The 18,407-nt window shown below is 49.4% G+C and overlaps 1 protein-coding gene across 1 annotated transcript in view; it reads right to left on the bottom strand.

The window, feature by feature from the left end:
• The window catches only part of RBM10 (RNA binding motif protein 10), a 329,240-nt gene that overhangs the window by 180,082 nt on the left and 130,751 nt on the right, over positions 1-18,407 (bottom strand). The window lies entirely within an intron of this gene.

Here is an 18,407-nt window from a genome sequence, read left to right as displayed (position 1 = left end):
AGGGCCACTCCATTTGTCCTGGAGTGCCCTGGGAGCCACAGGCTCCAGAACCCAGACTTTCTGCCCTGGTTGGAACTCAACCAGTGCAGCCTTTTGGTCATACCAAAACTTCTGGAGTTGTTGGCTGGCCTCAAGGTTTTTGGTTGCCTTTTCCATGTACTCTGCCATTCTAGAGCGAAGGCCAAGTACATAGTCCACTATGTCCTGTTTAGGCTCATGGAGAGGTCTCTCCCAGCCTTCTTTAACAAGGGCAAGTGGTCCCCTTACAGGATGACCAAACAGAAGTTCAAAGGGTGAGAACCCTACTCCCTTCTGTGGTACCTCCCTGTAAGCGAAAAGCAGACATGGCAGGAGGACATCCCATCTCCTTTTGAGTTTTTCTGGGAGCCCCATGATCATGCCCTTTAATGTCTTGTTGAATCTCTCAACTAAGCCATTAGTTTGTGGATGGTAAGGTGTAGTGAATTTATAAGTCACTCCACACTCATTCCACATGTGCTTTAGGTATGCTGACATGAAGTTGGTACCTCTGTCAGACACCACCTCCTTAGGGAAACCCACTCTGGTAAAGATACCAATGAGGGCCTTGGCTACTGCAGGGGCAGTAGTCGACCTAAGGGGAATAGCTTCAGGATACCTGGTAGCATGATCCACTACTACCAGGATATACATATTTCCTGAGGCTGTGGGAGGTTCCAGTGGACCAACTATGTCCACACCCACTCTTTCAAAGGGCACCCCCACCACTGGAAGTGGAATGAGGGGGGCCTTTGGATGCCCACCTGTCTTACCACTGGCTTGACAGGTGGGGCAGGAGAGGCAAAACTCCTTAACCATGCTGGACATATTGGGCCAGTAGAAGTGGTTGACTAACCTCTCCCACGTCTTGGTTTGTCCCAAATGTCCAGCAAGGGGAATGTCATGGGCCAATGTTAGGATGAACTCTCTGAACAGCTGAGGCACTACCACTCTCCTAGTGGCACCAGGTTTGGGGTCTCTGGCCTCAGTGTACAGGAGCCCATCTTCCCAATAGACCCTATGTGTTCCATTTTTCTTGCCTTTGGACTCTTCAGCAGCTTGCTGCCTAAGGCCTTCAAGAGAGGGACAGGTTTCTTGTCCCTTACACAGCTCTTCCCTTGAGGGTCCCCCTGGGCCTAAGAGCTCAACCTGATAAGGTTCAAGCTCCAAAGGCTCAGTTCCCTCAGAGGGCAGAACTTCTTCCTGAGAAGAGAGGTTCCCTTTCTTTTGCTGTGTTGCAGTTGGTTTCCCAACTGACTTTCCTGTTCTCTTGGTAGGCTGGGCCATTTTTCCAGACTCCAGCTCTACTTTTTCACCCTGTGCCTTGCATTGTGCTCTTGTTTTCACACACACCAGTTCAGGGATACCCAGCATTGCTGCATGGGTTTTTAGCTCTACCTCAGCCCATGCTGAGGACTCCAGGTCATTTCCAAGCAGACAGTCCACTGGGATATTTGAGGAGACCACCACCTGTTTCAGGCCATTGACCCCTCCCCATTCTAAAGTAACCATTGCCATGGGATGTACTTTTCTCTGATTGTCAGCGTTGGTGACTGTGTAAGTTTTTCCAGTCAGGTATTGGCCAGGGGAAACCAGTTTCTCTGTCACCATGGTGACACTGGCACCTGTATCCCTCAGGCCCTCTATTCTAGTCCCATTAATTAAGAGTTGCTGTCTGTATTTTTGCATGTTAGGCGGCCAGACAGCTAGTGTGGCTAAATCCACCCCACCCTCAGAAACTAGAGTAGCTTCAGTGTGGACCCTGATTTGCTCTGGGCACACTGTTGATCCCACTTGGAGACTAGCCATACCAGTGTTACCTGGATGGGAGTTTGGAGTGGAACCTTTCTTGGGACAGGCCTTGTCTCCAGTTTGGTGTCCATGCTGTTTACAGCTATGACACCAGGCCTTTTTGGGATCAAAGTTTTTACCCTTGTACCCATTGTTTTGTGAAGAGGCTCTGGGCCCACCCTCCTGTGCAGGTTTTTGGGGGCCTGTAGAAGACTCTTTACTATTTTTAGTTTTGGTTGTCTCATCACCCTTCTGCTGGGGAGTCTTTGTGACCCCTTTCTTTTGGTCACCCCCTGTTGAAGTCTTGGACACCCTAGTCTTGACCCAATGGTCCGCCTTCTTTCCCAATTCTTGGGGAGAAATTGGTCCTAGGTCTACCAGATGCTGATGCAGTTTATCATTGAAACAATTACTTAACAGGTGTTCTTTCACAAATAAATTGTACAGCCCATCATAATTACTTACACCACTGCCTTGAATCCAACCATCTAGTGTTTTCACTGAGTAGTCAACAAAGTCAACCCAGGTCTGGCTCGAGGATTTTTGAGCCCCCCTGAACCTAATCCTGTACTCCTCAGTGGAGAATCCAAAGCCCTCAATCAGGGTACCCTTCATGAGGTCATAAGATTCTGCATCTTGTCCAGAGAGTGTGAGGAGTCTATCCCTACACTTTCCTGTGAACATTTCCCAAAGGAGAGCACCCCAGTGAGATCTGTTCACTTTTCTGGTTACACAAGCCCTCTCAAAAGCTGTGAACCATTTGGTGATGTCATCACCATCTTCATATTTAGTTACAATCCCTTTAGGGATTTTCAACATGTCAGGAGAATCTCTGACCCTATTTATGTTGCTGCCACCATTGATGGGTCCTAGGCCCATCTCTTGTCTTTCCCTCTCTATGGCTAGGATCTGTCTTTCCAAAGCCAATCTTTTGGCCATCCTGGCTAACTGGATGTCCTCTTCACTGGGGCTATCCTCAGTGATTTCAGAGGTGTTGGTCTCTCCTGTGAGGGAACCAGCATCTCTGACTATTATTTTAGGAGTCAGGGTTTGAGGGACCCTGTTCTCCCTAGATAGGACTGGTAGGGGGGAATTGTCCTCCAAGTCACTATCCTCTTCCTCTGAGTTGCCACCCTCAGAGGGGTTGGCCTTTTCAAACTCTGCCAAAAGCTCCTGGAGCTGTATTTTGGTAGGTTTGGGGCCCATTGTTATTTTCTTTATTTTACAGAGTGACCTTAGCTCCCTCATCTTAAGATGGAGGTAAGGTGTGGTGTCGAGTTCCACCACAGTCACATCTGTGCTAGACATTTTGCTTCTAAAAGTTGGAATACTTTTTAAGAATCTACAACTGGTTCTAGAATCTAATTCAAACTTTTAACAAACTTTTAAACTCTAAAAGACAATGCTAAACAGGGACTTAACACACAAGGCCCTAGCAGGACTTTTAAGAATTTAGAAAACTTTTCAAATTGCAAAAATCAATTTCTAATGACAATTTTGGAATTTGTCGTGTGATCAGGTATTGGCTGAGTAGTCCAGCAAATGCAAAGTCTTGTACCCCACCGCTGATCCACCAATGTAGGAAGTTGGCTCTGTATGTGCTATTTCAAAGTAAGGAATAGCATGCACAGAGTCCAAGGGTTCCCCTTAGAGGTAAAATAGTGGTAAAAATAGATAATACTAATGCTCTATTTTGTGGTAGTGTGGTCGAGCAGTAGGCTTATCCAAGGAGTAGTGTTAAGCATTTGTTGTACATACACATAGACAATAAATGAGGTACACACACTCAGAGACAAATCCAGCCAATAGGTTTTTATATAGAAAAATATCTTTTCTTAGTTTATTTTAAGAACCACAGGTTCAAATTCTACATGTAATAGCTCATTCGAAAGGTATTGCAGGTAAGTACTTTAGGAACTTCAAATCATCAAAATTGCATGTATACTTTTCAAGTTATTGACAAATAGCTGTTTTAAAAGTGGACACTTAGTGCAATTTTCACAGTTCCTGGGGGAGGTAAGTTTTTGTTAGTTTTACCAGGTAAGTAGGACACTTACAGGGTTCAGTTCTTGGTCCAAGGTAGCCCACCGTTGGGGGTTCAGAGCAACCCTAAAGTCACCACACCAGCAGCTCAGGGCCGGTCAGGTGCAGAGTTCCAAGTGGTGCCCAAAACACATAGGCTAGAATGGAGAGAAGGGGGTGCCCCGGTTCCGGTCTGCTTGCAGGTAAGTACCCGCGTCTTCGGAGGGCAGACCAGGGGGGTTTTGTAGGGCACCGGGGGGGACACAAGTCCACACAGAAATTTCACCCTCAGCAGCGCGGGGGCGGCCGGGTGCAGTGTCGAAACAAGCGTCGGGTTTGTAATGGAAGTCAATGGGAGATCTAGGGATCTCTTCAGCGCTGCAGGCAGGCAAGGGGGGGGTTCCTCGGGGAAACCTCCACTTGGGCAAGGGAGAGGGACTCCTGGGGGTCACTCCTCCAATGAAAGTCCGGTCCTTCAGGTCCTGGGGGCTGCGGGTGCAGGGTCTCTCCCAGGTGTCGGGACTTTGGATTCAAAGAGTCGCGGTCAGGGGAAGCCTCGGGATTCCCTCTGCAGGCGGCGCTGTGGGGGCTCAGGGGGGACAGGTTTTTGTACTCACAGTCTTAGAGTAGTCCTGGGGTCCCTCCTGAGGTGTTGGATCGCCACCAGCCGAGTCGGGGTCGCCGGGTGCAGTGTTGCAAGTCTCACGCCTTTTGCGGGGAGCTTGCAGGGTTCTTTAAAGCCGCTGGAAACAAAGTTGCAGCTTTTCTTGGAGCAGGTCCGCTGTCCTCGGGAGTTTCTTGTCTTTTCGAAGCAGGGGCAGTCCTCAGAGGATGTCGAGGTCGCTGGTCCCTTTGGAAGGCGTCGCTGGAGCAGGATCTTTGGAAGGCAGGAGACAGGCCGGTGAGTTTCTGGAGCCAAGGCAGTTGTCGTCTTCTGGTCTTCCTCTGCAGGGGTTTTTCAGCTAGGCAGTCCTTCTTCTTGTAGTTGCAGGAATCTAATTTTCTAGGGTTCAGGGTAGCCCTTAAATACTAAATTTAAGGGCGTGTTTAGGTCTGGGGGGTTAGTAGCCAATGGCTACTAGCCCTGAGGGTGGGTACACCCTCTTTGTGCCTCCTCCCAAGGGGAGGGGGTCACAATCCTAACCCTATTGGGGGAATCCTCCATCTGCAAGATGGAGGATTTCTAAAAGTTAGAGTCACTTCAGCTCAGGACACCTTAGGGGCTGTCCTGACTGGCCAGTGACTCCTCCTTGTTGCTTTCTTTGTTCCCTCCAGCCTTGCCGCCAAAAGTGGGGGCCGTGGCCGGAGGGGGCGGGCAACTCCACTAAGCTGGAGTGCCCTGCTGGGCTGTGACAAAGGGGGGAGCCTTTGAGGCTCACCGCCAGGTGTCACAGTTCCTGCCTGGGGGAGGTGTTAGCATCTCCACCCAGTGCAGGCTTTGTTACTGGCCTCAGAGTGACAAAGGCACTCTCCCCATGGGGCCAGCAACATGTCTCTGGTGTGGCAGGCTGCTGGAACTAGTCAGCCTACACAGACAGTCGGTTAAGTTTCAGGGGGCACCTCTAAGGTGCCCTCTGTGGTGTATTTTACAATAAAATGCACACTGGCATCAGTGTGCATTTATTGTGCTGAGAAGTTTGATACCAAACTTCCCAGTTTTCAGTGTAGCCATTATGGTGCTGTGGAGTTCGTGTTTGACAGACTCCCAGACCATATACTCTTATGGCTACCCTGCACTTACAATGTCTAAGGTTTTGTTTAGACACTGTAGGGGTACCATGCTCATGCACTGGTACCCTCACCTATGGTATAGTGCACCCTGCCTTAGGGCTGTAAGGCCTGCTAGAGGGGTGGCTTACCTATACTGCATAGGCAGTGAGAGGCTGGCATGGCACCCTGAGGGGAGTGCCATGTCGACTTACTCGTTTTGTCTTCACTAGCACACACAAGCTGGCAAGCAGTGTGTCTGTGCTGAGTGAGAGGTCTCCAGGGTGGCATAAGACATGCTGCAGCCCTTAGAGACCTTCCTTGGCATCAGGGCCCTTGGTACTAGAAGTACCAGTTACAAGGGACTTATCTGGATGCCAGGGTCTGCCAATTGTGGATACAAAAGTACAGGTTAGGGAAAGAACACTGGTGCTGGGGCTTGGTTAGCAGGCCTCAGCACACTTTCAATTGTAAACATAGCATCAGCAAAGGCAAAAAGTCAGGGGGCAACCATGCCAAGGAGGCATTTCCTTACACACACTGATGCCAGTGTTGAATTTATTAAAAAATGCACACAGAGGGCATCTTAGAGATGGCCCCTGTATTTTACCCAATCCTTCAGTGCAGGACGGACTGGTCTGTGCCAGCCTGCTGCTGAGAGACGAGTTTCTGCCCGCCTTGGGGCGAGAGCCTTTGTGCTCTCTGAGACCAGAAACAAAGCCTGCACTGGGTGGAGATGCTTAACACCCCCCTTTGCAGGAACTGTAACACCTAGCAGTGAACCTCAAAGGCTCAAGCTTTGTGTTACAATGCCTCGGGGCACTCCACCTAGAGGAGATGCCCGCCCCCTGGACACAGCCCCCACTTTTGGTGGCAAGTCCAGGGGAGATAATCAGAAAAACAAGGAGGGGAGTCACCCACCAGTCAGGACAGCCCCTAAGGGGTCCTGACCTGAGGTGATCCCTGCTTTTAGAAATCCTCCATCTTGAATTTGGAGGATTCCCCACGATAGGAATATGGATGTGCCCCCCTCCCCTCAGGGAGGAGGCACAGAGAGGGTCTAGCCACCCTTAAGGACAGTATCCATTGGCTACTGCCCTCCCAGACCTAAACACACCCATAAATTCAGTATTCAGGGGCACCCCAGCACCTAGGAAACTAGATTTCTGCAACCTGAAGAAACAAGGACTGCCGACCTACAAGCCTGCAGAGATGGTGGATGAGGACAACTGCTTTGGCCCCAACCCTACACCAGCCTATCTCCAACTTCGAAAACCTGCAACCAGCGAAAAGCCTCAGAGGGCTGCCCTGGACTAAAGGACCAAGAAACTCATGTGAACAGCGGCCCTGTTCAAAACCAGCTACTTCTTTGCAACAAAGAAGCAACTTCCAAAGACTGCACGTTTCCCGCCAGAAGCGTGAGACTTCTCACTCTGCACCCAACGCCCCCGGCTCGAGATTCAGAAAACCCCACCCAAGGGAGGACTCCCCAGCAACTGTGAGCCGGTGAGTAACCAGAGACGACCCCCATGAGCCCCCACAGCAACGCCTGAAGAGAGAATCCAGAGGCTCCCCCTGGCCGCGACTGCCTGTAACAAGGGACCTGGCGCCTGGAACCAACACTGCACCCACAGCCCACAGGACCTGAAGGAACCGAACCTCAGCTCAGGAGTGACCCCCAGGCGACCCTCTGCCTAGCCCAGGTGGTGGCTGTCCCAAGAAGCCCCCGTGCCTGCCTGCACCACTAGAGTGACCCCCAGGTCCCTCCATTGTTTTCTACCTGAAACCAGACGCCTGCTTTGCACACTGCACCCAGCCGCCTCTGTGCTGCTGAGGGTGTGTTTTGTGTGCCTACTTGTGTCCCCCCTAGTGCTCTACAAAACTCCCCTAGTCTGCCCCCGAAGACGCAGGTACTAACCTGCTGGCAGACTGGAACTGGAGCACCCCTGTTCTCCACAGGCGCCTGTGTTTTGGGCACCTCTTTGACCTCTGCACCTGACCAGCCCTGAGATGCTGGTGTGGTAACTTTGGGGTTGCCTTGACCCTCCAATAGTGGGCTGCCTATGCCCCAGAACTGAGACTTGTAAGTATTTTAATTACCTCCTAATCTAACCTTTACTTACCTCCCCCAGGAACGGTTGATTTTTGCACTGTGTCCACTTTGAAAATAGCTTATTGCCATTTCTACAAAGACTGTATATGATATTGCTTTTATTCAAAGTTCCTAAAGTATCTAAGTGAAGTACCTTACATTTAAAGTGTTTACTGTAAATCTTGAGCCTGTGGTTCTTAAAATAAACTAAGAAAAGATATTTTGCAATATAAAAACCTATCGGCCTGGAGTAAGTCTTTGAATGTGTGTTCCTCATTTATTGCCTGTGTGTGTACTCCTTTGATAAGCCTACTGCTCGACCACACTACCACAAAATAGAGCATTAGAATGATCTAATTTTGCCACTATCTTACCTCTAAGGGGAACCTTTGGACTCTGTGCACGCTATTTCTTACTTTGAAATAGTATATACAGAGCCAACTTCCTACACCAGCGACCTAACAGAGGCGTCTCGTTTATTGTACAAGATGAACAGAATATTCCTAACAAAAGATGACCTCTGCTGCAACAGGTTTCTCTAATTTCTTTACTTATGTGTGCAAGTTTTTATAAGGGAAGGATTGGAGATCTGTTAAACTCCTCTGTCACTGGGTCCTCCGTTTTATAGGTCCCTACAGTATTCTCTAAATGCTTCTGATAGATGTACATACTCTGTTATATAGGTCTTGGTGTGAGATTTAATAGTTACTAGTGCCTCTGGCTGTTTTGCCTCAGAGTTTGCGGGCCAGTAGTTTGCCTGCTTGGTTCTCACGTAGGAAGCTGGCCCAGTGTGTGGTGGACACCTGGGGTGTTACACCTCATACTGGGTCCAAGCAAACCTCTATTAGTGAGTGTTATAGTGTCCCGAGAGCCAGGGTTCTCAAGGGTAGTTGTAGTGGGCAGCTAAGACTTATCTAAAGGGCATGAGAAGCACTTGCAATACCATAGCAGTCACACAGTAACGTATTACACATAAAAGGAACCAGTGTTGCAAAAATAAAGGTACTTTATTATAGGCACACCAAACTAGACTACCATTGGCATACCTCCCTTTGGAGGTATGAACACGCCAGATATACAAAGGTAAATAATTAGGAAAAGCATGCATAAGCAAGGTCCCTTTAGGGAGGCCAAATCTTATACTAAAAAAAATTGGATGCAAACGGGTGTCCCCCATCAGAGCATATGGAGTAGTTAAACAACCGCTGGGAGAGAATGGAACCCCAAAAGGTAAGTACTTAGAAGATCCCCAGTGGCCAGGTGCAGAGAGGTAAGTTACCTGGTTTTCCCATAGGCTAACATGGGGACGCTGCGGTTGGAGAATGCAAAAGCAGGACCAGACCAGTGGAACCCAAGGGTGGATTCCAGGTGAAGAGGACCTGCAAAAGAAGGGGCTGAGTCCAGTCCACGCAGGAGTGTCCAGGTGGCTGAAAATCAGGGTTGACGGTGATGGATGAAGACCAGCTGCAGGGCCCAGGACCTGCAGTCCCTTAAGCAGCCTACAACCTGTCCCTCAACGGATTGCAGACAGGTCAGTGATCAGGATGGTCACCAACAAGCAAATGCAACTGGAGCTGTTGAACATTTGCAGATCTGTGGAGCTCTAGCAAGGGTCTTGGGGACCGGACCCTTTGAGGGGAGTCCGGGCTTACCTTCATAAGACAGGAGAGCCAGCAGAAGCAGTAGGAGCCCCCCACAAGCAACCCACTGGCAGCAGGTCCTGATGGAGTCTAGCATGACTAATCTGGGGATTCAACCTCAAAGGGGCTCCTAAATAACCCAAAAAGGGGGTTTGGTCACTCCCTGGAGTGACCAGCTATCAGGAGGGGTTTCTGACATCACCCACCTGGCCTACCAAGTCAGATGCTCCCAGAGGCCCTTGGTTTCAAGATGGCAGAAACAAGGGGCTACCTGGAGGAGCTCTGGGCCCCAATCTAGGGGTGGAACTGGACAGTGAAGTGGACACTTCCCTTTTCTTTGTGTGTTTCTCGCCAGAGCTGATACCAGTGGTCCCTGGACCAGTGCAAACCAGATTATGAAAGAAAGGAACCAAATGTGCCTCTCAAAGCAGCCCGGTGATGTGGGGAGGCTACCCCTTCCCAGCCCAGCAACACCTATTTCCAAAGGAGAGGGGGTTGCAACCATCACCTACAGGAGATCCCTTACTCTGCTGTCCCCTACTTGAGCAGGTCAAGCAACAGGAGGGCAGAATAGTATCGGAGGGGCTGCAGCAATGTGGGCTGCTGCAGACCCTGGAAGACTGGTAGGAGCAGAACTGGGAGATCTTCTAAGGAACCCCCAGAGTGCATGCAATCATGCCACCACTACTGGAATCAGTATTGCGATAGGATTCCGACATGTTTGATACCAAAAATGCCCAGGTTCGGCGTTATCATTATGTAGCTGGACCACAGGTAAGTGAGCGGTGGCTAGTACAAAGCTAAAATGGCTTCCCTCCACTTACAAAGTCCAGGGAATTGTAACTGGAGTTCGTAGGGGCACCTCTGCTCAGGCAGGGGTGCCACACACAGGGACCTGCCCCCTGCCCTTTTGACTGAAAGGGCCTACCATACGGGTGACTCACAGTGATGTAGTGACCAGCAGTGAAAGAGTGCATGCACCTTTTCACACAGGCTGCAATGGGAGGTCTGCATGGGCTCCCATGGGTGGCATAATACATGCTGCAGACCATTTGGGGGTGGGGGGGGGGGGGGGGGGGGCTGGGTACCTAAGTACCATATACTAAGGACTTCTAAGTGAAAGTGAAAACAGTATAAGAACACTGACATCAGGCAAAAAGTGGGGGTTAACCATGCCAGAAAGAGGGATCTTTCCTACAGCAAGCATATGTATGATGTGAAGCAAATAAAAACGTATTATCTTTTAATATTTTGAGCCTGGGTGCATCACTGCTGGGGGAACACTAATTCCAACTCATCTATCCCCTCTATGATTTCATTTGAAATGGCTCCGGCCTGTCCCATTGTAGGAAGTTGGCTCTGTGTAAGGAAATGCCTCCTTGGCATGGTTGCCCCCTGACTTTTTCCCTTTGCTGATGCTATGTTTACAATTGAAAGTGTGCTGAGGCCTGCTAACCAGGCCCCAGCACCAGTGTTCTTTCCCTAACCTGTACTTTTGTATCCACAATTGGCAGACCCTGGCATCCAGATAAGTCCCTTGTAACTGGTACTTCTAGTACCAAGGGCCCTGATGCCAAGGAAGGTCTCTAAGGGCTGCAGCATGTCTTATGCCACCCTGGAGACCTCTCACTCAGCACAGACACTCTGCTTGCCAGCTTGTGTGTGCTAGTGAGGACAAAACGAGTAAGTCGACATGGCACTCCCCTCAGGGTGCCATGCCAGCCTCTCACTGCCTATGCAGTATAGGTAAGACACCCCTCTAGCAGGCCTTACAGCCCTAAGGCAGGGTGCACTATACCATAGGTGAGGGTACCAGTGCATGAGCATGGTACCCCTACAGTGTCTAAACAAAACCTTAGACATTGTAAGTGCAGGGTAGCCATAAGAGTATATGGTCTGGGAGTCTGTCAAACACGAACTCCACAGCACCATAATGGCTACACTGAAAACTGGGAAGTTTGGTATCAAACTTCTCAGCACAATAAATGCACACTGATGCCAGTGTACATTTTATTGTAAAATACACCCCAGAGGACACCTTAGAGGTGCCCCCTGAAACTTAACCGACTATCTGTGTAGGCTGACTAGTTTTAGCAGCCTGCCACAAACCGAGACATGTTGCTGGCCCCATGGGGAGAGTGCCTTTGTCACTCTGAGGCCAGTAACAAAGCCTGCACTGGGTGGAGATGCTAACACCTCCCCCAGGCAGGAATTGTCACACCTGGCGGTGAGCCTCAAAGGCTCACCTCCTTTGTGCCAACCCAGCAGGACACTCCAGCTAGTGGAGTTGCCCGCCCCCTCCGGCCAGGCCCCACTTTTGGCGGCAAGGCCGGAGAAAATAATGAGAAAAACAAGGAGGAGTCACTGGCCAGTCAGGACAGCCCCTAAGGTGTCCTGAGCTGAAGTGACTCTAACTTTTAGAAATCCTCCATCTTGCAGATGGAGGATTCCCCCAATAGGGTTAGGATTGTGACCCCCTCCCCTTGGGAGGAGGCACAAAGAGGGTGTACCCACCCTCAGGGCTAGTAGCCATTGGCTACTAACCCCCCAGACCTAAACACGCCCTTAAATTTAGTATTTAAGGGCTACCCTGAACCCTAGAAAATTAGATTCCTGCAACTACAAGAAGAAGGACTGCCTAGCTGAAAACCCCTGCAGCGGAAGACCAGAAGACGACAACTGCCTTGGCTCCAGAAACTCACCGGCCTGTCTCCTGCCTTCCAAAGATCCTGCTCCAGCGACGCCTTCCAAAGGGACCAGCGACCTCGACATCCTCTGAGGACTGCCCCTGCTTCGAAAAGACAAGAAACTCCCGAGGACAGCGGACCTGCTCCAAGAAAAGCTGCAACTTTGTTTCCAGCAGCTTTAAAGAACCCTGCAAGCTCCCCGCAAGAAGCGTGAGACTTGCAACACTGCACCCGGCGACCCCGACTCGGCTGGTGGCGATCCAACACCTCAGGAGGGACCCCAGGACTACTCTAAAACTGTGAGTACAAAAACCTGTCCCCCCTGAGCCCCCACAGCGCCGCCTGCAGAGGGAATCCCGAGGCTTCCCCTGACCGCGACTCTTTGAATCCTAAGTCCCGACACCTGGGAGAGACCCTGCACCCGCAGCCCCCAGGACCTGAAGGACCGGACTTTCACTGGAGGAGTGACCCCCAGGAGTCCCTCTCCCTTGATCAAGTGGAGGTTTCCCCGAGGAACCCCCCCCTTGCCTGCCTGCAGCGCTGAAGAGATCCCTAGATCTCCCATTGACTTCCATTACAAACCCGACGCTTGTTTCTACACTGCACCCGGCCGCCCCCGCGCTGCTGAGGGTGAAATTTCTGTGTGGGCTTGTGTCCCCCCCGGTGCCCTACAAAACCCCCCGGGTCTGCCCTCCGAAGACGCGGGTACTTACCTGCAAGCAGACCGGAACCGGGGCACCCCCTTCTCTCCATTCTAGCCTATGTGTTTTGGGCACCACTTTGGACTCTGCACCTGACCGGCCCTGAGCTGCTGGTGTGGTGACTTTGGAGTTGCTCTGAACCCCCAACGGTGGGCTACCTTGGACCAAGAACTAAGCCCTGTAAGTGTCTTACTTACCTGGTTAACCTAACAAATACTTACCTCCCCTAGGAACTGTGAAAATTGCACTAAGTGTCCACTTTTAAAACAGCTATTTGTGAATAACTTGAAAAGTATACATGCAATTTTGATGATTTGAAGTTCCTAAAGTACTTACCTGCAATACCTTTCGAATGAGATATTACATGTAGAATTTGAACCTGTGGTTCTTAAAATAAACTAAGAAAAGATATTTTTCTATAACAAAACCTATTGGCTGGATTTGTCTCTGAGTGTGTGTACCTCATTTATTGTCTATGTGTATGTACAACAAATGCTTAACACTACTCCTTGGATAAGCCTACTGCTCGACCACACTACCACAAAATAGAGCATTAGTATTATCTATTTTTACCACTATTTTACCTCTAAGGGGAACCCTTGGACTCTGTGCATGCTATTCCTTACTTTGAAATAGCACATACAGAGCCAACTTCCTACATTGGTGGATCAGCGGTGGGGTACAAGACTTTGCATTTGCTGGACTACTCAGCCAATACCTGATCACACGACAAATTCCAAAATTGTCATTAGAAATTCATTTTTGCAATTTGAAATTTTTCTAAATTCTTAAAAGTCCTGCTAGGGCCTTGTGTGTTAAGTCCCTGTTTAGCATTGTCTTTTAGAGTTTAAAAGTTTGTTAAAAGTTTGAAATTAGATTCTAGAAACAGTTTTAGATTCTTTAAAAAGTCTTCCAACTCTTAGCAAAATAATGTCTGATACAGAGATGAATGTGGTGGAACTCGACACCACACCTTACCTCCATCTTAAGATGAGGGAGCTAAGGTCTCTCTGTAATATCAAAAAAATAACCATTGGCTCCAGACCTACCAAAATTCAGCTCCAGGAGCTGTTGGCAGAGTTTGAAAAAGCCAACCCCTCTGATGATGACCTCACAGAGGAAGAAATTAGTGACTTGGAGGCCAATGTCCCTCCTCCAGTCCTAAATAGGGAGAACAGGACCCCTCAAGTCCTGTCTCCAACTGTGTTAGTCAGAAATAGTGAGTCCCTCACAGGAGGGTCCCACATTTCTGAAATCACTGAGGATGCTCTCAGTGAAGATGACCTTCTGTTAGCCAGGATGGCCAAAAGATTGGCTTTAGAGAGACAGCTCCTAGCCATAGAAAGGGAAAGACAAGAGATGGGCCTAGGACCCATCAATGGTGGCAGCAATATAAATAGGGTCAGAGATTCTCCTGACATGTTAAAAATCCCCAAAGGGATTGTGACAAAATTTGAAGATGGTGATGACATCACCAAGTGGTTCACAGCTTTTGAGAGGGCTTGTGTAACCAGAAAAGTGAACAGATCTCACTGGGGTGCTCTCCTTTGGGAAATGTTCACTGGAAAGTGTAGGGATAGACTCCTCACACTCTCTGGAAAAGATGCAGAATCTTATGACCTCATGAAGGGTACCCTGATTGAGGGCTTTGGATTCTCCACTGAGGAGTACAGGATTAGGTTCAGGGGGGCTCAAAAATCCTCGAGCCAGACCTGGGTTGACTTTGTTGACTACTCAGTGAAAACACTAGATGGTTGGATTCAAGGCAGTGGTGTAAGTAATTATGATGGGCTGTACAATTTATTTGTGAAAGAACACCTGTTGAGTAATTGTTTCAATGATAAACTGCATCAGCATCTGGTAGACCTAGGACCAATTTCTCCCCAAGAATTGGGAAAGAAGGCGGACCATTGGGTCAAGACAAGGGTGTCCAAGACTTCAACAGGGGGTGACCAAAAGAAAGGGGTCACAAAGACTCCCCAGGGGAAGAGTGATGAGACAACCAAAACTAAAAACAGTAAAGAGTCTTCTACAGGCCCCCAAAAACCTGCACAGGAGGGTGGGCCCAGAGCCCCTTCACAAAACAATGGGTACAAGGGTAAAAACTTTGATCCCAAAAAGGCCTGGTGTCATAGCTGTAAACAGCATGGACACCAAACTGGAGACAAGGCCTGTCCCAAGAAAGGTTCCACTCCAAACTCCCATCCAGGTAACACTGGTATGGCTAGTCTCCAAGTGGGATCAACAGTGTGCCCAGAGCAAATCAGGGTCCACACTGAAGCTACTCTAGTTTCTGAGGGTGGGGTGGATTTAGCCACACTAGCTGTCTGGCCGCCTAACATGCAAAAATACAGACAGCAACTCTTAATTAATGGGACTAGAATAGAGGGCCTGAGGGATACAGGTGCCAGTGTCACCATGGTGACAGAGAAACTGGTTTCCCCTGGCCAATACCTGACTGGAAAAACTTACACAGTCACCAACGCTGACAATCAGAGAAAAGTACATCCCATGGCAATGGTTACTTTAGAATGGGGAGGGGTCAATGGCCTGAAACAGGTGGTGGTCTCCTCAAATATCCCAGTGGACTGTCTGCTTGGAAATGACCTGGAGTCCTCAGCATGGGCTGAGGTAGAACTAAAAACCCATGCAGCAATGCTGGGTATCCCTGAACTGGTGTGTGTGAAAACAAGAGCACAATGCAAGGCACAGGGTGAACAAGTAGAGCTGGAGTCTGGAAGAATGGCCCAGCCTACCAAGAGAACAGGAAAGTCAGTTGGGAGACCAACTGCAACACAGCAAAAGAAAGGGAACCTCTCTTCTCAGGAAGAAGTTCTGCCCTCTGAGGGAACTGAGCCTTTGGAGCTTGAACCTTATCAGGTTGAGCTCTTAGGCCCAGGGGGACCCTCAAGGGAGGAGCTGTGTAAGGGACAAGAAACCTGTCCCTCTCTTGAAGGCCTTAGGCAGCAAGCTGCTGAAGAGTCCAAAGGCAAGAAAAATGGAACGCATAGGGTCTATTGGGAAGATGGACTCCTGTACACTGAGGCCAGAGACCCCAAACCTGGTGCCACTAGGAGAGTGGTAGTGCCTCAGCTGTTCAGGAAGTTCATCCTAACATTGGCCCATGACATTCCCCTTGCTGGACATTTGGGACAAACCAAGACGTGGGAGAGGTTAGTCAACCACTTCTACTGGCCCAATATGTCCAACATGGTTAAGGAGTTTTGCCTCTCCTGCCCCACCTGTCAAGCCAGTGGTAAGACAGGTGGGCATCCAAAGGCCCCCCTCATTCCACTTCCAGTGGTGGGGGTTCCCTTTGAAAGAGTGGGTGTGGACATAGTTGGTCCACTAGAACCTCCCACAGCCTCAGGAAATATGTATATCCTGGTAGTAGTGGATCATGCTACCAGGTATCCTGAAGCTATTCCCCTTAGGTCGACTACTGCCCCTGCAGTAGCCAAGGCCCTCATTGGTATCTTTACCAGAGTGGGTTTCCCTAAGGAAGTGGTGTCTGACAGAGGTACCAACTTCATGTCAGCATACCTAAAGCACATGTGGAATGAGTGTGGAGTGACTTATAAATTCACTACACCATACCATCCACAAACTAATGGCTTAGTTGAGAGATTCAACAAGACATTAAAGGGCATGATCATGGGGCTCCCAGAAAAACTCAAAAGGAGATGGGATGTCCTCTTGCCATGCCTGCTTTTCGCTTACAGAGAGGTGCCACAGAAGGGAGTAGGATTCTCACCCTTTGAACTTCTGTTTGGTCATCCTGTAAGGGGACCACTTGCCCTTGTTAAAGAAGGCTGGGAGAGACCTCTCCATGAGCCTAAACAGGACATAGTGGACTATGTACTTGGTCTTCGCTCTAGAATGGCAGAGTACATGGAAAAGGCAACCAAAAACCTTGAGGCCAGCCAACAGCTCCAGAAGTTTTGGTATGACCAAAAGGCTGCACTGGTTGAGTTCCAACCAGGGCAGAAAGTCTGGGTTCTGGAGCCTGTGGCTCCCAGGGCACTCCAGGACAAATGGAGTGGCCCTTACCCAGTACTAGAGAGGAAGAGTCAGGTCACCTACTTGGTGGACCTGGGCACAAGCAGGAGCCCCAAGAGGGTGATCCATGTAAACCGCCTTAAGCTCTTCCACGACAGGGCTGATGTCAATCTGTTGATGGTAACAGATGAGGATCAGGAGGCAGAGAGTGAACCTCTCCCTGATCTTCTGTCATCAGACCCAAAAGATGGTACAGTAGATGGAGTGATCTACTCAGACACCCTCTCTGGCCAACAGCAAGCTGATTGTAGGAGAGTCCTACAACAGTTTCCTGAACTCTTCTCCTTAACCCCTGGTCAGACACACCTGTGTACCCATGATGTGGACACAGGAGACAGCATGCCTGTCAAGAACAAAATCTTTAGACAGTCTGACCATGTTAAGGAAAGCATCAAGGTGGAAGTCCACAAGATGCTGGAATTGGGAGTAATTGAGCGCTCTGACAGCCCCTGGGCTAGCCCAGTGGTCTTAGTCCCCAAACCTCACACCAAAGATGGAAAGAAAGAGATGAGATTTTGTGTGGACTACAGAGGGCTCAATTCTGTCACCAAGACAGATGCCCATCCAATTCCAAGAGCTGATGAGCTCATTGATAAATTAGGTGCTGCCAAATTTCTAAGTACCTTTGACTTGACAGCAGGGTACTGGCAAATAAAAATGGCACCTGAAGCAAAAGAAAAGACAGCATTCTCCACACCTGATGGGCATTATCAGTTTACTGTTATGCCCTTTGGTTTAAAGAATGCCCCTGCCACCTTCCAAAGGTTGGTGAATCAAGTCCTTGCTGGCTTGGAGTCCTTTAGCACAGCTTATCTTGATGATATTGCTGTCTTTAGCTCCACCTGGCAGGATCACCTGGTCCACCTGAAGAAGGTCTTGAAGGCTCTGCAATCTGCAGGCCTCTCTATCAAGGCATCCAAATGCCAGATAGGGCAGGGAACTGTGGTTTACTTGGGCCACCTTGTAGGTGGAGGCCAAGTTCAGCCACTCCAACCCAAGATCCAGACTATTCTGGACTGGGTAGCTCCAAAAACCCAGACTCAAGTCAGGGCATTCCTTGGCTTGACTGGGTATTACAGGAGGTTTGTGAAGGGATATGGATCCATTGTGACAGCCCTCACTGAACTCACCTCCAAGAAAATGCCCAAGAAAGTAAACTGGACTGTGGAATGCCAACAGGCCTTTGACACCCTGAAACAGGCAATGTGCTCAGCACCAGTTCTCAAAGCTCCAGATTATTCTAAGCAGTTCATTGTGCAGACTGATGCCTCTGAACATGGGATAGGGGCAGTTTTGTCCCAAACAAATGATGATGGCCTTGACCAGCCTGTTGCTTTCATTAGCAGGAGGTTACTCCCCAGGGAGCAGCGTTGGAGTGCCATTGAGAGGGAGGCCTTTGCTGTGGTTTGGTCCCTGAAGAAGCTGAGACCATACCTCTTTGGGACTCACTTCCTAGTTCAAACTGACCACAGACCTCTCAAATGGCTGATACAAATGAAAGGTGAAAATCCTAAACTGTTGAGGTGGTCCATCTCCCTACAGGGAATGGACTTTATAGTGGAACACAGACCTGGGACTGCCCATGCCAATGCAGATGGCCTTTCCAGGTTCTTCCACTTAGAAAATGAAGACTCTCTTGGGAAAGGTTAGTCTCATCCTCTTTCGTTTGGGGGGGGGTTGTGTAAGGAAA

Source organism: Pleurodeles waltl, chromosome 10 (assembly GCF_031143425.1).
Source record: "Pleurodeles waltl isolate 20211129_DDA chromosome 10, aPleWal1.hap1.20221129, whole genome shotgun sequence".
In the NCBI taxonomy this organism is placed as follows: domain Eukaryota; kingdom Metazoa; phylum Chordata; class Amphibia; order Caudata; family Salamandridae; genus Pleurodeles; species Pleurodeles waltl.
The sequence above is the reverse complement of the archived record's forward strand: the minus strand, read 5'-3'. Positions and strand labels throughout refer to the sequence as shown.